The sequence below is a fragment of the Falco cherrug genome, chromosome 4 (assembly GCF_023634085.1).
Source record: "Falco cherrug isolate bFalChe1 chromosome 4, bFalChe1.pri, whole genome shotgun sequence".
NCBI classification, from domain to species: Eukaryota; Metazoa; Chordata; class Aves; order Falconiformes; family Falconidae; genus Falco; species Falco cherrug.
This window is the reverse complement of record NC_073700.1, coordinates 81,259,287-81,282,973: the sequence shown is the minus strand read 5'-3', so window position 1 is coordinate 81,282,973 and position 23,687 is coordinate 81,259,287. Positions and strand designations below refer to the sequence as shown.

General features: G+C 36.1%; 1 long non-coding RNA gene across 1 annotated transcript; it reads right to left on the bottom strand.

The window, feature by feature from the left end:
* Positions 1–192: 192 nt before the first annotated feature.
* Positions 193–8,525, bottom strand: LOC114014746 (uncharacterized). The gene is made up of 3 exons (XR_003558383.2): positions 8,433–8,525; positions 5,810–6,002; positions 193–639 (listed from the first exon to the last, which is right to left on the bottom strand). It is a non-coding gene; the product is annotated as an uncharacterized LOC114014746 (long non-coding RNA).
* Positions 8,526–23,687: the final 15,162 nt, after the last annotated feature.

The window sequence follows — 23,687 nt, the reverse complement described above, 5'->3', positions numbered from 1 at the left end:
GTCCCAAATGAATATTCTGTGTTATAAAATGCTTTCCAGCATATTAAGGAGCCAACCAAAAATGAAAGGGAATGGTTATTCTAAAATATTTTTCTCATTTAATATTAGCAAATTGTTTCAAAAAATTCACATCTTCTTTTCTGTGAACAAAGTGTCTACAAAAAACAGTCTGGTGCCAGTTGGAGTGTTTTTAAAGCACATACAACTCTAACCTTTCATAATCTAATTTACATTTCAAAATGATTGTGGTTCTAATTCAATTCGTGCTGATCCTGCCATGGAAATGTGGGAGGACAATGTTTAAAATAATAATTCTTTCCTCTTTCAGACAGCCAAGCATAGAAGAGAAGAGTTCAGAGTATGGTTGGAAAAGAAAGAAAACAGGCCTGGGTTCACTCATTTTTTTGCTAAAGTAGAGCCACATACAGAATCGGTATATTCACAGTAGACATTTTGGAACAAGCACAGATGGCCTGATAAATAAAGGAAAGAAACTAGTGAGAGAAAATCAAGCTACTTCCACGGTGTAGAACATAGCTGCAGAGGGAGGAGGTGAAGAGTCAGAGATGTTACCGCTGGAACAGAGACTTGTTGCCATGGGAGCAGGGATAAGGATAGTTGGTACCGTGGAGGCAGTGCCTGGGGAACAAGAACAAAAAAAGAGGGGGATATAAGAACTTGGAATGCTGTATGTACAGGGAACAGACACACACACACACACACACACACACACACACACGGTGTTTTAGGAAGACTGAATTGCCTTATTCCCAACCTATGCAATCACATGTATGAGGGGGCCAAGGCCAGAAATGCAAAACTTTGCAAGAGGAATATTAAGAACCTATTACACAAATAGTTGTGGTTTTTTTTCTGACCAATTTGGAATTCATAGTTCTCTCTTGGCTTTTTGCTCATTTGAAAATATACATAGTATGTGAGATACAAGGTGAACATACATGCTCACAGGCTGATACCTTGTGGATCACTAAGGAAAAGACAGAGGCATTTATCCATGGGAACAGCAGATTCACAGTTTCTTCCCCTAACAAGTCATAGATTGGCTCATAGGAGTGCAGTGACAATTCTAATAGTATGAGGGTTTGACTTAGGGAGAGACATTTTTTAAAAACCTAAATACTAAATACTCTTACTGATACTTTTCAGTAAAATGCAGCACAAACATTCAAGCAATATCCTGATGTCATGGGACATAACCATGGTTCAAGAGGGATAAAATTTGCTTTAGGACTTCACCATGGGTTTTTTAGTTTTAAAATAAGTTACTTTGGATTGCCATTTCCTATATACGAATCATGTATTGCAGTTTCCCATTTTCCCAAACAGCAGGCATTTTAAATAGAAAAGATAAGCAAAGTAACTTTTTTCCCCTCATTTTCCAGACACAGAGGGTACAAATGGTTAATTTTTTGTAGCGTAGTTAAACATCAAACTTTGAACCTTCTGTCCCATGATTTACCTGCAAGATTTTGTTCTCTTTCACCCCCACAAGTCTGTCTTGCACTCATTTTTCTTGCGCTCATTTTCTTTCATTCTACATTATGATATGATTGTTCAAACTGTGACCAAAACCCTCACTTTGTAACCTTTTTTAAAAGTGTATATTAATAAACACAAGCAGGGCTTTTCAGTGTAGCAAAAAAATAAAACTGCCCGTTATATGCAAAGTACATCTTTAATGATGTTTAAAAAGGGGCTAAACATCTCTATGGGAATTCTTAAAACACTTATCTCTTAGGCCCTTATTTAGTTTTGCGAGTCTTTGTTGTTTAACAAGCTGGAGAAATGGGTCATCTAATGTTATATTAATCAGTAAATTAATATTTTAATTTGATTTTCTTTATAGTTGAGATGCTTGAGGCATCTCCAGTGTTTTCTCTCTCCATATACTGATGTTAAGCAGTATCATTATCATATTGTACCTTGGGGTTGTGAGATAACAGGGTCCAGTGATAGCTCTATTCTTAGGAGAGTGGGAAGTTTATGATGACACTTATACATTTTAAATGGCACATGGAGGCTCTCATGTAATGAAATGTCTTACAGCTGAGTCATAGGCTTTTCAGTTCGTATACTTGAAATCACAGCTTTCAGGTCCAAGTAGGTGACACATTTTGCCAATCTTTTGATACAATCTTTACAGTGTGCTGGAGTAAAAATCTCACTTATTCAGTTTTTCATGAACAGTCTTAGTTTGAAGTTTTTTGGTAAGTTGCAAGAGATATGACTATCAATAAATGAAAGGGAGAGAAAAGAAAAATTAATTCTTTGAAGGTTAAGTTCTAATTTAATATAATTTTTTCAAATATTCTGTAAAGCAAATGCAGAAGAGACACAAACATTTATTTAGTATTATGAGGTCTAATTACGTTTTTGAAATCTGCTTGGAAAATCAGAATCTGTGGTTAGATCAGTCCAGCCTGCCCCTGGCCCTTGCGTGTCTATACAACTGCTGACAAAGAAAGCTTTCTCCTTTTTGATCTCTTATACATGACCTTATTTACAGGTCAAAATAGTGGTAAGATGGGAACGGTTCACAGGTCACTGCTAGGTGAGTACAAAGGAAGAAACAGTCTTTGTTCCTTTACCTCCTTAGACGGTCACAATCTGACTTTTTCAGATCATCACAAATCACATGTTCTAGTGCATGTTTGCTCTGGTCCGATGGTAAGTTATGTGTCTGAGTGAAAATACATATATGCTTGGTGATACCCTCACATACCAAGGTTAAAGCAAATCACATTCACACATTGCATATCACAGCTGATTTACTGGCCATACCTCAGCACATGCACCATAACCATATATGACTGTAAAATAGCCAATACTTTATTGTTACTTGAGCTTCACTGCCTTTGTAGCATAGTCATTCACAAAAATGCACCCAAATACAGGTTCCACTTGTGCTCACAATTATGCAAGTGCAAACAAAACTGCCGCAGCAGGAATGTAGGCATAGTGACACTTTCCTCTCCTGCCCTCCCTCTTTTTTTTTTCTCCTCTTTAACTTTATAAATAACTTAAGGCCTGGTATATGAAATGGCATTTTAAAGATTGCATAGCATAGGATTCTAGGTTTGGGGACTGAGGCATGTCTGGGAACCCTTAGGTGCAGTCAGGAGTTTATTTTTTTGCCCATCTCAAGATAGTGGTATCAGTTTTCCAAAAGATACATCTGCCTGAGTTCCAGACCAGAAATGATGTGTGGGCCACCGAATGACTGCACCAAAATGTTTTCAAGTCAAAATGAATGGAAGAATCTAAATGAATGTGCTTGTTACCATAACAAAGTAACAACAGAGTTAATAGGTAAGTTTATATTAGGAGATCCATGAAAAATTTTGTGGTGGTTCATTGAAAAGTTGTGTGAATATTCACACGGGTTTTGATTGGTACTAGTTTCCTCTGAGGGGAGTACTGTATTTCACCCACTTTTTTACAAAAGCTTATAAATAGAATAACAAACCTCTGAATGGGTTTTGAACCAGGCTAAAGTTCTGACTCTAATTCAATGTCAAAATCCTTTTGAATTCAAGAGTAGATTTACCCCAGTTCTAATATGAAGGACTTTTAGAAAAGTATGAAACTTCGGAGGTGTTTGGCTTCATCATGAACGTTTCACACATCCCTAGCTATCGTGTTGTTAAGGTCAGCGCTTGCCAGTATCAACAGAATGAGCTTGTGCTGTCGGTTACTCCTCACTGAAAGCTGCAGGTTTGACTGCCTATATGGTTTTGAAGTTTCATCTTCTGGAGTCTTTACACATAACAAATACCATCTGTCTTCAAAGAGTTTCACCAGCTCCAGAAGGCTCAAGTAAGTGGACTATGTAAGAAGGGACAGCAGAAGGTGTCTTAAAAAGGTGAGTGCTCCAAAAGGGAACATGGTTTTTTTTTAAAAAAAAAAAAAAAAAAAGACAGTCTGCTTCAATTACATTACACCAAATAACCTCAGGGGCCTGGCTACACTCCCATTTTTACAATGCATGCAAAAACAAGTTAGGAAGAAGTTGCTTACTTTAGCTACTTAAAAAAATAGATTGAAATTCCAATTCTTCTGTCCCAAAAGCACAGAGACATTTTTTTCTCCTCATTGATTATCGGTCCACTTCAGTTGAAACGGTCCTGACTAAGATCAAAATCTCTTTGAAAAGATGACTTTAAAGCTAATGAAGTACTAGCACCACTGCACTATGCTATCAGATGGGTATTTTTGGAAAATGAAAGTAAATCAATATTAATACTATAAACCAGAAATTGATTGATTTTGCCATTAAAATATGTAATGGTGAAAGAGCCCATATCTAATGATTTTTGTTAAAGTCTGTAAGTATCATATTAATTAAACTGGATACATGAAAATATTCGAAGACATTTGTAAGACTTACTTGGGTCAACCAATTTTTAAAAGCAAAAGTTCTACCATTAATAAATTGGAGAAGGATCATAGCTGTTAAGCAATAAAGATGAAAGTCACATGAAAGGATGATTATGAGAAATTTGAAAAAAGAATTTGCAGTCTCCATCATTCTCAGTCTCTTACAATCTAATAAGTTAACTTGTACTGACTGGTAAGAGAGGTGATAAAAACTGATAATTTTTTAAATGACACTAATTCCAGGATGTATGCAAAGCCTCACCAATGCCTTAACATCTATCAAGGACATATTAAATAACTCAAGATAGTGGATTAATATTGTGTAACCATCTTCAGAAATTCTAAACCATGCATTCCAACATCCTTACTAGCATTGATTATGAACCATTGAATCAGTACTTCATGTTCATTTCCTTTCATTTGCTTTATTTCACACTGGGGAATATTTGCATTTGTACTGTGCTCCTGCTTCAAGTCAAACACACTTTAAAATTCATACCTGCCTTAATGCAATGGTAACTTTGGTAGCCTGTTATTGTCTTTGACAAGTCCATCCCCTCCTCCACCCAACAGGGGAGAACAAAGAAAAAAAGAGGAAGAAAAAAAAAAGGGGGGGGGGATAATTAAAAAAAAAGAAAATAAAAAGCTAAAAGGTCAATGATTTTATAACAAAACCAACATAGCAATAGCTGATTGGGAGATTTGGAAATTAACAGCTAAGGTATGTCAATAAAGTCCTAGCAATGATTTCCAAAAAAAAGTTAACAAAAGCACCACCAACAGAATGAGGACTTAGAAAGCACATTACAGCAATCAGTAAATCATTTTGAAAAAGAATCAAAATCACTACACAGAACTGAAAACCACTAAGTCAATCCTTATTGTCAAGCCTAATGTGATCCAATGTACTGCAGCGAGGGAATGGGAAGGAAGTGTCTACACCACATGTTGAATTAAAGGGAATCAACCAGCCATTTACTTTCATTTATTTAGTAACCTTCATGATGAGATCATCAAATATATTGTCTCCTCAGGAATCACAGAAGGCTACTACCTTGCTCTCTTTTTTCTAGCCCACCCTTTGTAGTCTGATTTTTCTGTAAGGCTATTAGAACTGTTTAAACACATGGAGTTTTTTAGGGGGAGGGTTGTTTTTGCTCTGTACCAGGAGAAAAAGACACAAAGACAATATTCTAACAAATTAATTCTAAGTCACTATGAAGGATTCACTAATGGACCTCTGAAGATTAGAGTATCAAGTTTGTAAAGAGGAGTGCTCACAACAGACTACGTTAACTGTGACCAGTAGGAAATAATTTTACTGCAAGGTGTAAATAAAAGGAAAATGGTTTCCTGTTCTTCAAAACCAAAATCAAACAAAAAAAACCCCGTATGGATTGTAACACCTTACCTATAAATCTAGAGGTCACTGTGTCAAACAGAGAGGACATCCCTTGCCCCTTTTGTTGGCAGGCAAGTGACGTGTTGAAATCATTTGTTGTCAAATGTGGGTCAGATGAACTGTGTTCATGTTTCTTCTATCCCACTTCCACACCAGGAACCTGAAGCACCAGCTCTGGCTGTAGATATTTATTCTTAGACACCTAAAGGAAGGTGAAATGTGTCTTACAATGGATGAGAAGACTTCTGTTGCCAAAAGCAGTATAACCAAAAAAAATCAGTAGGACATAAGCACCTGAATGACTCGATGCAGTTCAGGATCACTTACCCATGCTACCTATCAATGACTTGGTGAAATTTACATGAAGTTTGCAAGAACATCCAGAAATCTCTATTTGGCTACTGTCATCCCCTTAGTACAGTTCTATGTCTAGGCAACACTGCCTTATTCTGGCTAGTTCAGAATTAATTTGAGTATTGCTATAGAACTTTGTATTGAGTAGTATTTGTAGCTGTTTATTACTGCTATTTTGAAAGCAGTAAATGAAGTGCTTTTAGCTTCAGAGTTTCCTTCATCTACTTTGAATCTGCAGGAGTTCTTGTGTATTCAAAAACCTGCCATTTTTTCCCAACTGTAGCAGCTAGTCCAGTAGTAGATACTACCCCACTTTGCAGACCTTGACTCAACTATGTCAGAACATTGTGCTTTGAGAGCTTCCCTGCTTGAGTGTGCGCACAGTATAAAATTAAATTTGCACTTCATGTTACCTCTAATACTTGTACTCCTACATAGTATAAGATGATCTATTTATTGAACTATGAAAAAAATATCACTTAGAATGGATTTTTATTGAAGAAGTGCGGTTAAATTATGTCTCTTTTCATAGGGGTAAATTGGTTGTATGTGTCCTGTTAGCTACCTGCTTCGATGATAACAGCAGCAAACCCTCAAAATTAAAATGAAATAAAGGCAAAAATAATAACAACACAGTTAGAAATGTACCATAGCGTTGCTGAAGTCCTAACAATTTGTGAAGGAAGCCACAGGTTTTCTTTGTTGCTTCTTGGAATATCTTCAGACTTATTTTTCTTTCTTAAATAGCTTCTGCAAATTTCTTGTAGTTTTCACTTGGTAGTGGTGCTGATTGTATATCTCAACAAAGTTTAATTTTGAAAAATAAACTGTTCATAGAAATTTCAATGTTTTGTCAAACAAGGTCAAATTATTATTATTTTTTAAGTAGAAAAATTCCAATTAGTAATAGCTGAATTATTCATAATACATAAATTATCTAAACCAGTATATTACTTTATTCTGTTCCAGATTGCCTGGTAAAGATATTTGAGTTCCTATGAATTTATTCATTGTTTTTATTAGATCTGTGAACAGTTTATGTACTGAACTTTAGTACATAGGGTGATGTGCTGACAATGAACTTTGACTATTCACAATTTGTAGAGCATAACTGTTAGCTAAATCATTTGGTTTGGTTTCTGCTTTCTAAATAGATGAATATTTTTTAAAAGTGAAAATGAAAAATAATGCTTAGCCAGTAACAAACAAAAAATAATGAATACTCTTTAGGTAATTTCTGATTCCCTTATCCCTCCCATATTCATGCAATAAACATTCACGAATACCAGAATGAAAGGGCATAGGCACACAGGAAGAATGGCTTTTCAGTTGGTTACTTAAAAGTCTTCCATTAGGTGTCAGCTGCTTACATTTCCAAACATCATATGCCACAATAATGAATAAAAGACTTCCTAATAAAAGGAAGGCTTTTTAGTATGAACATTATGAGTACCTACTGAAGACTAAGGTTAATTTTGTGCCTTGCATGAGCACTTTGGCTTGCAGATACAGAGCTTGATTTAGGAAAGGGTCACACTCTTCAGACATGAAATACCCATCTGTTGTGTGAACAGTCATACTCAAGAGTGAATGAAATTTCTCTGACCAGATCAGAAGAAAGTAACGGAGTATTTGGTGATACCTGATCTCTCCCCCAGCTGTGGAAACCTATTGAAGCAGCTCTACTTATAATACATTTGTCAGAATGCTAATTGGAAAAATGACTTCATTGTGTGAGTCATACAGTCACCTCTGTGGACCTCATTAGACTTAAATGAGCAGACTGAAGGCCAGAGTAATCATTCTGAGCACAGCCATATGTTGGTGAAGAAGCTCTCTCAGAAACAGGCTCTTCGCCAACTTTGGGTACTTACAAGTGACTAGATGGAAGATGGAGGGCTCCGTGGCAGGAAATACATTGGAAACACTCACATATGTAGCCTGTTCCCCTTCACAACAAAGGACAACTTTTAAAAAAATCTTTTAAATAGCAGATTCACTGGCTGATAAATTTTTAAATAGCTTGCAATATTTTGAGTTAGGACAATGGTATTTTTGGGTGGCAGTAGAGCATGTCTGCATGTAGCTTTGTGGTTCCTTGCAGGACAGGCTGTAGCACTGGTTGGAAGCTCTTAGGAACACAAACTTTTTTTTTCTGAGTGATGAAGTTGTTCCAGCCTGACTTCAAAAAACTAGCAGCTACAATCAAAATACATTATTGGTTGAGACTGTGACTTTCCTTGAGAAGCTAATCTACATTTGTGGAGCTGCTGCTTACCTATGTTTGAGAGTTTGGTAGATCTGGATGAGGGCTTTAGTAGAAAAAGAGAACAACTCTGTCTTGGCCAGAAGATAAAAGGTCATCTCCAGCAGCAGAACTGGTACAAAGAGAGAAACACAACCTACTGCTTTGTTACATTTTTAACCTGAAAGATTCTGTTAATAGGATAGCCAGATTCAGAAGGGCTGAAGAAAATACTACTTGAAGACATCTATAGTAAACAGATCTTGATAGTACAAGCTAAATGGAAGCAACATGGAATAGTGATCTCCTTCTGATGTCATCTAAATTTAATCTAGATTTGGAATGAGGTTTAGGGTGATTTACAAAGCTTGATTAACAAATGGGGAATTAAATTCCATATACTTTTTTTGAGGAATAAAAAGTTAATAGTACAGCCATTAGGATTTATGGAATAACCTCACTCAAAACAAAACTAGGTACAAGATTTGTCTGATCACAGATATGTCTTACCTTAAATATAACTGTTTAGAAGCTAGAGATTAAGGTATTTATGTGGTTGTGAAAATCTCAACAGTCTGACCTTTATGAATTTTATGTCCACTACTCATATATGTCTGAACTTCAGAGAAGTACACATTTTGCTTCATTTTCTCAGTTGCTGTGCACACAGTCCTTCTTCTATCTGACCTTGAAATAAACAAGAACGAAGAAAACATTTTTGAAAACTGACAGCTCACTACAACTAAGCAGAAATAAAATAGGAGGCTTTTAAAAACCTACATTGTTACTACAACATTAAACTAGCCGAAGAGCTTCAGAAGGCTATTTTAAGTAGAGCTGCCAGCAAGAAGACTGAAAATCTTGACATTCCCATCATCACTTGAGAGACAAAGTTGTATCTACTCAACTCCGCCTTCCTGCATGATGAAAAATAAAACTGAGACATGGCCTTGAAGTATCAACCCCCAAAAACCTCTGCTCATACAAGTTATATTCTTCCAACAGACATGTTTCCATTATACTTCTTGGTGTCATAATTGGTAACACAGAGGTGAAAACCATTTCACAAAAATGGCCATAAATTCCTAAGTTCCCATATAAAAAACAACCAAGTCACAACCAGTTTGTAGCAAAGCAAGAGAGAAACTAGGAAGTAAAACACATTAGCCATTGTGAGAGCCCTCACATCCAACCAACATATGGTGCTTTTCCCATTTACTTACCTGAGAGACAGAAAATCTGCTCATAAAGCAGAAAAGTAAAGCCCAAAATAATTTAAAAAAACCCACTTTTTGAACACAAGGAGTAACCTGGTATCTGGACCAAAACACCTGAAATTTAGGGGTTCCTGCCCTGGTTACATGAAAAGATTTGGGATTCACAGGGCTTAGCTAGTCTTTATTTTTACTAAAGCTCTATTCAGAAATTATAAGCATCTATCAATTTGCATATAACTTTTGAATGTACTTCATCCAGTAATTTGCTATTTCTGTGGTTGGCTGTGGATTTAGGTGCTGCTATATCACTAATACGACTAAACACTATGACCCAGGCAGCTACACCTCTTTAGTCTTCTTCAACTGTAAAGAAGTTTCATTAAAAAATCATCAAGTCAAAATGTTGTCATTTGAAAAATTCTTTCTTACTTTCTTTGAAGTCCACTTGCACTTAGAGGTGCTGCCTCCAGAATAAGTCTGTCATGCACAGCTTCTTTCAGCCTCAGTGTTTCCACCTTCGAGCTTTTTCTAGAAAGCCAACCAAGCCAACAACAGCACTGAAGCTTATGTGAACCTATTATTCTCGATGTCAGCACTACAAGGTTATGGTGGGATCACTCAACCACAGTCTACGTAATCCCTGTGGATAAACAAATTCTTTGTCCTTGGTATACCAACGAATTCCTTGTTTCTTCCTTCCAGTGTCTGACTTCATGTTCACCCTTAAATTATTAACTCCTACAGCAATGTTTTCTTCTTTGCAAATACTAAAACTATATGCCAGTTTTTAAGCATTATCATATAAAAAAATGCATTTTTCATAATCATGTTAAAGAAAAATGTAAATACCTACATGACAAAACTCTGCTATTATTAACTGAATGCTTTGATTCAAAAGCAGTTGCCACTTCTTGAAGTGAATGTTCATATTTAATTTTAATTCTTAATTTTGATACTGAAACGTCTCTCAGTAATCAGCAGAATTCATGGGAAAACTTGTGTGATTGTCTACATATGTTTTATCACTGGTATTGCTTTATCACTGGTATTACTTGTAGTTTATTTAGTTCCATAAAATGGAACTGTGGTTTGAACATTTTAGAACACAGGTTAAAGCATGTTCAATGTTTAGTTCAGTTAGACTATTTGCCAATATTTCCTCCAATGACAATAACACATTCCAACTGCCTTTTCATGAAGCCATCTTTCTCATTGATCTTTTTTGTCCTCTTGGCAAGAAATATCCATAATGATGATTGTTTACCTAACCTTTAATTATCAGCCAGGAGGAACAGCAACATCAACCACATGCTCTCTGAGGTATAGCTGAAGATTATTTGTTCCCCAGACTGTGTAACAGATAACAGCACAGAAGGTACCTTGCAGTTAACTGGTTAGACTACTAGTAAGCCTGCATTTTTCTGAAGTTGCCTACTTTTTCACAGATCTGTTGCCCGTATGCATTGCCACTTTGCCGTTGCAGAATTCATATGAGAAAATGGCAGGGAGAATTTAGGCCTCCTGCTGTAAACACACGACACTGCATCTGTATTTCCAGTTGTCCATACTTCTGACACTCCACTCCCAGCACCGTTCAAAGCTCTTGAACTAAATGAAAACTTTGATTCCATGGAACAATAATGTTGCCCGCACAGTAGATCAGCTGTTAGAGACTAGCCTTTACAAATATTTAGGCAAGTCTTATGCTGCATCAGACACAGAGGACAATGCACTTATGCAAGAGTGAACTCTGTCTCTGATATGATGGGGTTTTTTCAGCCTGATCACTGTTTCTACTAAATTTAAACAAACAAGGAGATGGAATGCAAGAAGCCAAAAAGTCATGCACCATTAAGAAAATGAAATAGTTCTTTCAGAAATGTTAATTTTTTTCTCATAACATATGCTGTGGGTTCAATTTATTATTAGTTATGCTGTTAAATTGACTGAAAATGTATCATTAAACCTCAATAACTCTATTGTAAGTGCAAAGCACATCCTTAACTGGGGACCCACAAGTGATGCCTCCATATGTAATGCAGACATAGCCTACAGAATTAATGTATATAATAAGTATATATTCCTACAATTTCTAAATATGTGCAAATTAAGAATTACTAAAATATGATTCTGATAAACAAAACTCTAACTCTTCAAAGTTTCACAGATCATACCATATGCCAAACAATGTTCCTCTGCATAATCTTGGCCACATGCTTTCAAGTTTAATACAGATACTTTTCTCCACTCAACTATTTTGAGTCTGGTAGTTCAACTTACTTCACAAATTGTGAAATTCATCATGTAACTGCGGCACACAGACTCCACAGATACTATGATATACATTTATTCCCTCTTATCTGTCTACCTATTGCCTGCAGAAGAGCCACACAGCACATGCACAAATTAATATATGGGAGATAAAACCATTCCCTCAGTTTACCCACTTTACCATATGGAAATAAAGATCTTCAGTACTGAAATCTTTCTAGCCCTAGGGTTTACAGAGCATTGCCATATGACATATGTTTTTGCATGTATTGTTTAACTGTTGTTGTGAGCTAGTTTTTAGTAAAGTTAAATTACATTATCATAAAAATAACAATACTTATATTTATATATCAATATAGATCCCAAAAGCCTTGGAAATACTTGCTGTAATTACTAAAATGTGTTTTGCAGCATTCTTTTTCTCTTTTTTATTGTTTCCACATTACATAAATGCATCAAATCCATCTCCACTCCCCTCAGCTCGTGTCGACTGGTGAATGTCCAGGCCCGTGGCAGAAGTGGTTTGGTCCCGTTCCCCAACTGGCTGTTGAAACCTGCTCCTTGCAAGCTCCCCTCCCACAACACGCTCGTCCCCCGGGCTGCGGTGCCCATCCTGAGGGCCACAGAGTGATGCCCAGCTCTCCACACACCTTCTCCTCTCCCCTCAGCCGCCCACTCCATCCGGCCCCCAGGCGCAGGTGCCCCGGCCAAACACCCTCACAGCCCAGCAGAAGCTGTTGGTAATGATTTGGCAGAGCAGGGCTTGGCGGGCTCCGTGGCTCTGGCAATACAGCGTGGGGCTCGAGGCTGGCCTTGTTGGGCTGTGAAATTCCACTGTAACCAAGGGGATTTCTTCTGCTGAGTGGAAAGCATGCAGAAGGGCTGTCAGGATCAGGGTCTTACATACTACACATGAGTGGGAGAAGGAAAATGGAAATCTTTTCAACAAGCCTGTTTGCTTTGTAATATAAAACCATATAATGAAAGAACATTCACATCATTGTAATTTTCTAATGTTTTATACTTTAGGCTTATTTTTCATAGCAGTTTCTCTGATTTATCCATTTCAATTTTTTATGTGATTTCTCTTTTTTTTTTTTTCCTGTTTATTATTGGCATATATTTTTAGTATTTTTCCTTTGGATTTTTTTCTAAATTGACAAGATTTCATCTATGTTTGTTAAAGAGAACCAGCTGTTTTCTTCAAAGATAATTTTCTGAAGCTGTTGTGCGCCATAATTACACTGCAATTACACAGCAATATCCATAAAAGCAGATGAGGATTCTATGTGTCCTTCTGACTCATTAGAAGTTGCAAAAATGATGGATGCAGTCTTTCCTAGCTTGACTATTGCCCTCTGTTGGCAAATGCAAGTCCTGTCATATTGAGAGGGAACTAAAACAAGGAATAAGAGAAATCCTTTGAAAGGAGGTTAATTTCAGTTTTGGTAATGGGAATAGTGAAATAATATTGAATCTGGGAGGTACTTTCTAGGTGCATTTTATGGAGAACACTTTGAGTACTTTAGTTAAGGTTTGCAATAAATCAACATTATATATAATTTGCGCTCCATTTTCTGATAAATTCTTTTTTCATAGAGTCAAATTACGTAAGTAATTATTCTTTTTCCGGTTCGTTCTCACATTCGTGTAATTTCCTTATAAAAATAATCAAACTATTTCTTCTTTTTAAAGTTATGATCAGATTCTGTTCAGTTCTGTGTTTTTCAGTTCTGACGCAAATTAGTTTAAAAAAGTCATAATATGTTCATATGGCTTTGGAATACCTTAGATCTCCATGTTCTAATTGTGGAGATGAATAAAATCAGCTTCTGTCTTCACTCAGACCAAAGCAGACCAAATGCAATTCCTTCTGAATCGACAGACCACAAATAATTTCATTCCAAAATCAGTTCTCAAATATTTGAGATGACAGAAGACAGTAATTTGGATGGGGAGCGGGGCGAGGTTTGGGTGGTTGGTGGGGGTGGTGTTTTGGGTTTTATTCATTAGATATTTACACAGGTGAGCTATTTAGTTTTGTTGGTTCATTTTCTGGTTAGGGTTTAGCTTGGTGACTTCTAAAGATCCTGCATGATGAGCTTGAGCCAAACCCGAGAGGCAGTGAGGCCACTTGTACTGACTTTCAATGGACTCTTGTTCACTCCTGTCAGAGCAGCCACTGAACTCTCTCTGATCTTGATTTGCAAAAGGATTATGGATGGGGCAGAACTTCAGAAAACAAATTAGTTTCATAAAAACCCTGCAAAGTTTAGTATGAGTTGCAAGTCAGGAGACAGCTATCAGAACATTAGTTTCCCCTGTGTTCTTTCAGTTTCAACCAGAGTTGGATCTTGATACGGTTTCAAAACATTTACTTTGGCATGGGTAATAGGGAGTATTCTGGTTTTGTAGCCAACTGGTCAACCAAAGTATACAAGGCGATTATTAGTCCTCTAGTGACTTTCAGCAAACAGATCCTGTTTAAACAGTAAAGTTAAAAACCTCTCCATTTAGAGTCTATTCTGGAAAAAAATGGTATTGGGAAATGAACATGGGTTTTATTTTCAGTTATATTTCTAGCTGTCACAGCATCTACAATGTGTCTCTTAGTTTCAAGAATTTTTAGATGCTCAGAACTAAAGTGTTTCCTTTAACTCCATGTGAGGACCAGATTTTAAGGCTAACACAAGCACAGGAATAAATTTTCTAATGCTCACTTTTTTCCAGTATTGATAGCTAAGGCAACTTGAGCGAAGTTTCACAGGTCAGTTACTTCTTGTTTAGCATCACTGAGTTGACCTGAAATTATTTTATTTTGTCTCTTCCCACTCTTTTCAGCAACAATCCGTTAATATTTCTGAGATATTTTTTTTGCTGTGTAATTAGATTGCATACCAAGAGTCCACGAAAGTAATAAGAAACTGACACCAGAAAAAATGGTAATGTGGAAAGACACCACATTTGTAAACTGAGGAACCACCTGTCTTTGTCCACTACAAACACACTGCCAATTTTCTGTTTCTATATAGGGCAGTAGTTCTTTCAATATATAAACCGACTGCATAATAGCAGGACTTTCAGCTTTTCTTCCATCTAGTGCTTGTTGACTGAACTGTGTTGATTACCTTTTAGTACAAGCCTTGACAATGGTTCCGCAATCATTCTGCACAGCTCATACCATGCAGTAATTTTCTTTGTTATGAGAAACACCTGATGAGGTGTATTGTTGCAGTCACAGCTTTTAATCTGCTGGTCTCGTAGAAGACACCATTCTGATGCCAAGTGTAATTTTTCTACAGTTCCTTTGCATTTTGTTTCTACAATCACTTTTTGTTCAATGTTTGGGGAATATTTTTAATTCAATTATTTACAGCAATAAAATTTTAAAAATCATCTGTTTTGTTAAAGAAATTTTAAAACTATGTATAACATTTCTATCAAATCTCTAGTAGTGAAACACTAAATCACTTATCTTTGCAAGCTGAGTTTGAATATTTTTCCTACTGTATGCACTTAAAACATTGATAGGGAATTAGAAATCAGCTAGCAAAGCAAAGAGACATTTTAAAATATTGCAGAGAGCACAAACACAAAAATAATGAAAAAAAACTATATTTGTGCCTGTGGAACTAAGAAAAAATATGCAGCAGTTAAAACTCATATTGTTCACCTTTCTCCACTTTTACAGAATCTTTATTTTTTCTGAGACATACAATTCTGATGGTGAAATTATGACTGCATGAACTGCATAAAATTAAAACATTAATATTATCTATCTGGATTCATTAAAATGTAGAGATGAGAAGAGGTAGACCCTGAAGTCCGTTTAATCATCAATTGACGAAAAGTATGATGTTCTAGTTAAATGTAGTCATTAAAAAAAACCCCAAAACTGTGTTTACTGGCTTCAAAATTTTCCTAAATGCTCATTTTATTTATGTTGCCAGATCAAAGGTTGCATATGTCTCCTGGATAGCAATTGAAGAAAAAGACACTGAGAGATACATACTCTGGGTATTGCATGCAGGCACTGCAAAGGTCTTTGCTTCAGAGATATCAGGATACACTGTCCTGCTGTAAATGTAATGGTTATCAGGGAAGGAAGATTCAGGCTCATTGCCACAATAGGTGATGTTTTAGTTTGTTGGTTTTTTTTTCCTCAGTGATTATACTGAGATTAATAGAAAAACAATGCAAAACTCCTTCTGCAATAACTCTTACACAAAATACATACTGTCATTTAAATATTAGAAACTAGCTTTGAAAAAACGGTTTCTGTTTTCCTGTACCTGAAATCCACAGTGGAAATAGTTTGAAGATCGGAGTGGTAAAATGAAAGTGCCAGATGCTCAGGCAACATACATCACTGTGAGTCAATTGACATGGAACAAGTAAATGTCAGTTTTCACCAGATGAGAATGTGGTGAAGATCTGCCCAGATAGTTATATATTAAAAATGCCATTTATATCTATAGATAATCTTATTATAGATGAAAAATGAAAGATGCCTTTTAACCCCTTTTAAAAGACTGTTTTAGTGGGACAAGCAATGACACTTCCAGATGTACAACAGTCTGGATGCCATTCAGCAGTTCAAGCTAGTCTCTTTTAACTATTTTACTTTTCCCTTTGAAAGTATGTGATTCACACCAAATCTTTTACTAACCTCTGCCATCATATTATTTTCAGTTTATTTTTAAACTCTCTGTTACACTACTGTTATGTATTCAAGGATGCTATATGTATGTACAGTACATTGCTCTCAGGCACTATTAGTTTTATTATTTCTGATTTAGGATTAAGATTTGTCTTTAAAATTCACAGTTCCTGTCAACTGCAATCATTTTCTGCCTGCCTTTACACATAAGATCAATGCTCTTAGAGTTCAGGTTTCTGCGAATGTCATCCTGAAGTTGATGGTATTTCTGGTTTTTTATTGCCTTCTGATGTATCTGTAAACTTAAGTACAATTTTTCTCCAGTGCCTGAGGCTGAGTTGACTGAAGTGGTCCTTCGGTTGCATTCTGTCATCTGTGTGTTGACCATGACCTTCATGGTTTATTTATGATTAGGAGGTTATGCCTTTCCTTACTCTAGCAATGGTATTTTAGCATAGTTCTTTATAAGATTTCTTAGCTCTGCAAATATCTTGCAAATTTGCAACTCCCTTACTGCAATATTCTGCAATAAATAATAGGAGTCCATGCCTGGACTTCTAGAGAAAAATTTCTAGATATATTTCCAATGTCAGCTTAGATTGTCACTCACATTGTCTGCTGTCCTGCAGAATCAGACCAATAATGAATGATCTTTGCCATCTCCGGATCATATCAGTGTACTGTGAGTTCTTAGATGATGTCTTACTGTGAGGTCTTTAATGACCTGCTAAGGAATTTGCTTGATTATGTATCATCTGCCTGGGAGTGAGCGTGTCTGGTAGAAACTAAAAAGAATTAAGCATGAACAGTTTATGGTAGAATGAGACCTTTATGAGCTTTGAATTTCAACAGTTGATAAAATATGAACTAGACATCATTAGTGTTTCAGACAGTGTATAGTCTTAATTGCATTTGGAGTTTCATCTGGGATTTTTGCTACTGTTTAAACTTACACTATAAATTGAGGAATGATACTTCCTTGAGCAAAAATCCTCAGTGAAATTAATGACATCGTCCATGTCAGTACAGATAATAAGATGAGCTTACTTTCTAGTTTATTAGTCAGAACAGGATTGTTCTATCAACATGAGAGAAAAAGTCTTGCATCAATAAAACTTGGTCAGATCTATCAGCTTAAAGTTACTTTTCTGCACAAGTAAATAACTATAAGTATCTTGCATTTTCAGAGACATGTGGATTAAGAAGAAAATGTACTAAAAAAGAAAAAAAAATGTATGTTGCTGTCCTAAAAACACAAATTTCCTTCCAGATAATGTTAGTAAAGCGGGTGGATTGTATCTTTCTTCAGCTAACACGAGTGCTAAGGTCTTCATCTAGACATTTTTCACATGCAGGTTTTATTGTGACAATATCCTTTATGCTATGATTCTTGTGAATGATCTGGTTTTCCTTCAGCAATTCTGAAAGCAAAGTAGTCTTCTAGGTAAACTTAATAAGACAATCATATCACTGTTATGCTGTATTCTGTGCACTCCTTCCAAGTTCATCAGTGTAATGATATCTGAGTCTTGCATCTCTACTTATGAAGCATTTCATCATGTTGCACTCTCTCTAGTGTCTGTAAGGTGTAACGGCTCATAGACTTAAACACTTTGCTGAAGACCTTAGCACCAATTTTGATATTACGCTAGATCCAGTCCAACAGGAAATTGGTTAAAAACAACATTGTTAGGTAGGTTCAAGAAGAGAAAGCTTCTTAAAGGCAACAGTACACACTAAGGTCTTGGTCTGGCAGTTTGCACTTACTTATATAAAGCACATAAGCCCATAATTTCACTTCTGGTAAACCTAGAAAATACTTCTAAATTATATTTAAACACTTGTTTAAAGAAAAATAAAGGTATGGTTGCATTTGTTTAATTGGACCCAAGGAAATGAAAGCTGCAAATGAAAATGCCATGTAGAAGAAACGTGCCATCACCTCCACCGTCAACTTTAGAAATAATATTTTCATTCTTTGCTTGTTGTAAAGTTATCTTCTCCTCCTTTTCCCTCTTTGCACTCCTCTACAGTTCAGCAGCAAGCAGAAGGATCAATGCCAAACCTGTGACAAGACTTGTGTGGGTGTAAATATGTTTTTCTGAGTACGAAGGCCATACCTCTTTTTGGAGGAGCAGCTTCCACACAACATAGATGCCCTTACAGGAGTCCCAGACACAGATGTATTTACACCACCTCATGGGTTTCACTCTTCATCTGAATAAACTCATCATTAGTCAAGTGCCTGAAAGTTAGGCAAGATCTGCTTATCAGTATGGTGGATGTGACTAGTAATGCTGACTTAATGTCTTCTATCATATAGATTGAAGATATAAAACAAACCCAAACAACAACCCACCAAAAATGCAGTATCAGTTGATCCTGAAACATTTATCGCAGATAGAAATGACAGAAGTCCAGTAATGAGTGTCAGAATCCAAAGTAAAAAATCACAGATAATTTGTAAAGCTGTTAACACACATAACATTCAACTTCCTATTTAAAAATCTGAAGTATTCAAAAGGTTTAAAGGGGAAAAAAGCCAATAGTACTTGATGATTCATTAGTTTAAGAGGCATACAGTGCTCTTGTTAAGACAATTAAGACTTTGGTCACAAATCCTTTGGTTTTATTTATCTGCCAGGAATCACAACCCAGGCTCATTTTATACTTAAGACTGAAGTGCTCTGAACAAGGGGGAAGATGAGTTAAGCAATTATTCTGTGATATTTGAATCAAATTGATCCTGCAGTTTCAAAACACAAATCAGTGACCCAATGCTGTATTATGATATAATGTGGCCACAGCAAGTGCCGTTTGTCCTGCACAGAAGGCAAATAGAAGGCTTCAGGTTCCTCAGGGAAGCGCCTTATATGTATAGAAGCTCTGATACATTAGGTATCTAAATAGTACCTTTTCATAGAAGGAAAATGTTACTTACAGAGCATACAACCTCCTTTATAAACCCAGCTCCAAATAAACTGCTAAAATATGCCTTGCAGTCATTAGACTTTCTTTATGAAAGAGTTCTAACTTCTAGTTTTAGCTTCTTTAAGCCCTCTGCTCTGCATCAAGTATGTGAAAATCTTGTAACGCAGACTTACCACTCAGCAGAGAGATGCTAGAACCATTGTGGACAGTTCTCTAAAATCATCAGTTCAAAATCCAACAGCTGACAAAAAGAAAACACAACAATAAAATGCTGGGCATCATCAAGAATACAATTGAGAATGGACAGAAGTCCTAATACTGTCACTGTATACCTGTGTGTAGTGCTGGTGTCCATATCTACAGGACATACTGGAGTCAGAAAAGGTACAGAGAAGAAGTAGTAAAATTATTAAAGGCATGGTGCAGCTGTCTTGACAGAGAAACAGCCTAACTAGCTAGAACCAGGATTACCAGCTGAAACTTGTAGCAGCTTGGAATAAAACAAATATGTACTTTCTACAAAGGGTAATGATTGTATAACTTGGTGTCAAAGACAGAGTTGGAGCAAACAAGATACTCAAGAACAAGCCGATGGACAGCCAGGTTCAGAAGCAGATACTAAAGGGAATAGGTGGGGACACATGCCTTGTTGTCCCTTGTCTGTTGATTGTGAATGTTATGGGAGGGTACCACAGGGCTTGTGGGCTTCTCCTACTGCCAGTGCAGTGAGCAAGATCAGTTCTGGTCAAAGAACATGCTTCTTTGAGCTAGTTTACAAATAAAGCAGTGGACATGTTACTGCCATGAAGAGTCCCCTTAATCATGGAAAAGTTTTATATAAATATATTTTTCCTGTTCAAACCATCATATATTCACTAAACTCAGTAAAGATAAATTTAAGCTATGTGTAAGCAGATTTTGAAGATGTTTTGGGTTATATTCTACCATTAAAACAACAAATAAATTAGATGAACACTGAAATATATGTAAAATATATTAAAAATTATAAAGTATCCTCTTTTTTACTATTATTTTTCCCTTTCATATTAATTTTCCGTCTTTTATGTCCACAACATGTTAAAATACAGTTGCCAATCCATCACATTTTAAGCAAGCATTGTGGAATATTTCAGAAGGTTTATCTGAAATTCACAATTACAAATTTTTGTTCTAGAAGCCTGCTTCTAAAGTTTATATTCAGAGTACTAAAAAGCAGACCGGTGTTGTCTAGTCAAGATAATCTGAATGTTTAAAGTTCATTTGAAATTTTTTTTAAACAGCCCACGTTACTGTTATTTATAGGAAATGTTTGGCTAAAACCAGACAAGAATATTTAGTAGGCAGACACAGTTCAAAGCCAGTAAACATTACCACTGTGTCTCCCAATTTATTTGCCATGGATTATGAAATTAGTTCTAAACTTCTTGCATGAAAAGATTTTTGAATAAAGGAAATTGACACCATCCAAAATGGTTGTCATTAAAAGTAGGACCTAGTTAATTTTAATTCACAACTAAAAATACTCCACACATAAAATTGTGTCTTCACTAACTCAAGAAGTGTATTCTCTAAAACTTCCAATACTCTTCAGCCTAGATATTTTAGGATAATAAGATACGGTAAGCAGCTTGTCAGAAAAAGGTGGGATACTGCAAAATTTAAAACAAAAATGTGAGAAAAAGGCACTCCCTTACTTCTCTGTAATGTCACTTTAAATCTGTCTTGATTTGTGGTTAATTCTTGCTGTAGAATGCACCAATCCTTTGATGCCTTCAAATAATCCTAGCTAGTGAGCCTAGCTAGAACCCTTACACAGAAATATCCACAGAAAAAGGCTTGCCAGTAATCAGCCTGATGTTTAACGTGGGCATGTCATCAGACGTCACAGTGATTGGTAATATATTCAGACTAACTCACCGCTTCATCCATGTTCTGTAAGAAAAGACAACATTCTGTGCTTGTAAGATTCACAGACAACAGTAATTTGTGAAGCTGTCATGGCCAGTGACAGAGAAACAATGTCAAGTTTAGATACCTTTTAGAGAAGTTAGGTAATTAAAAACTAAGTCTTACAGAGACTGGCACACAAAGAATTTTAATAATAGCACTAATCAAGTTGTATATTGTGCTAGAGATTTACTCATGTGATCAAGTTTTCTAAACACACATCTTGCAGGAACAGCCTTACAGACAGCAGCTAATGTGTGGCAAACTGATGAGTTATCGGGTAACGTGCCTGCGGTTGAAAATATTAGTCTTCATACTTGATGATACTTTTGGGTTTATTTTTTCCTATGCTGCAGAAGGATCAAGTCAGAAGCTTTCTGAGATTTCCCATACATACCTAAGTAAACGTGCACAAAGACTGAGGTTCCAGCTATGCTACTGTCTCTCCCTCAGCAAGACAAGATCACAGAGCAGTAAACTACGTATAATTAAGACTCTCTCCATCTCCTTCTAGAGATCTGCATGACAAAGTTTTCAGTAATGCTGGTACTTGAGCCACCTTGGGTCTTTCAAATATTACAACTGAAAGAGTCTCATTCAGAATAGCCATCAGCCAAGATACTTTGCTTCAAGAAGCACAAACACAGGTTCACAGGTTTGTTTGACTTGGTCAGCGCAAGGACTTGTGGTATTTTTATACAAGTCCTTCCCACTGGCTAGTAGTTAATCCAGGTTGGACAGGCAGAAACACCCATCAGCAAAGTTTCACAGAATTACGATTTTTTTTAAACTTAAAAGATTTCATCTAACTTTTAAAACCAGCCCTAAACATACCACTATAAGAAGGGATATAAAAAATGCAATAAGCACATATCTGGTATCATTTCAAGCAAAGATAAAGCAAAATCAGGAAAAAGTGATACGTCAGGAGAAACAATACATCAAGGTAAGCAGGTAACGTACACAAAAGGCTTTTGGGGAGTTACTTTTAATAAAGGGGTTTTGTGTGCACTTTGGAGGAAGCAGTGCCACTTGTTAAAATGTACTCTTTGGGTTAGTCATATCTTAGGAGTTAATAGGGAATTAATCATCTGTACACCAGGGGAGAGTGGTTTGATCAATACAGAAAATATAATCTTCACTAAGGCAACACATCTAATAAGTACATCTTGAATAAAATTCCTTCATGCACTGACTCATTTTTCTTAAAACATGAAACCAATAAGCATTAGAATCCGTTTGAAGTGAGGGTGATCTCAGCAACACTTCTGACTGGTCTAACCAAAGTGTGCCCATCTATACATCCACAGATATGCAATAAGCACATCTTATACATTATTAACACAGAGTAAAAATAATAATGGATCAAGAATTAATTTTTCATGAGCAATATGAAGGTCTGGTGTTGTGCCTATTAAAAAAAAAAAAGAAAAGAAAAGAAAAAAAAATCATAATGTCAAACAACTCAAACCCCGCATTTATCTAAATTAACAGAGTTAGAGATTTCCTTCTCAAGCAAATAACTAGGAAAAAAAACCATTATGCAATTTGAAGCTATTTCACTGTAAGAGTAAATACAGAAAATAGTACTGAATAGTTACAATTTTTACATCATTAACTGAAGCATTCTAAGATCTAAAAAGTATGATATAAGTCCAAAAATCCCTTTTGATTCATTCTCCTATTCGTCTTTTTCTTTTGTTTTTAATAGCTGGACAAGGTCTTAAGTTGAAGACTGGCAGTAATAACTACACTTTAGTATATCCAAATGCACTTCAGAAATGTGTAGGTAAGTTATTCCCCAAGTTATCTATCCAGTAGCCAGAGAAGTTATCCCATTGATCTAGTTACCCTAGGATACACAACTTGCTCCAATAAACTTTATCGCCCTCTAATGCCCCTTTTGTATTCTGTAATGTTCAGCAAAAAAAGAAAGAAGTGTAAATTTTGAAAGTTACTTAGAGGTTTATGAGTCAGAAAGACAATAAAACTGCAAGATTTTAAAGCAACTCTGCTACTTGCACACTTAATGAAACTATTTCAACTAATACAGATTGCTTTGGTGGGAATGATTAGTACAGGCAGGTGATTTGCTTTGTATTTTTTCCTGGAATAAGTTGAGGAACAGAGATAACTGAGAACCATGAAGTCACTTTGCAAGTTCAGAACTGCCTGCCTTATCAAGACTGAAGTGCTCTGTGCCGCTTCCACCAAAGTAGGTAATGCTCCTCCTATTTCAGAGACAGCGCTTGGTATCTACTT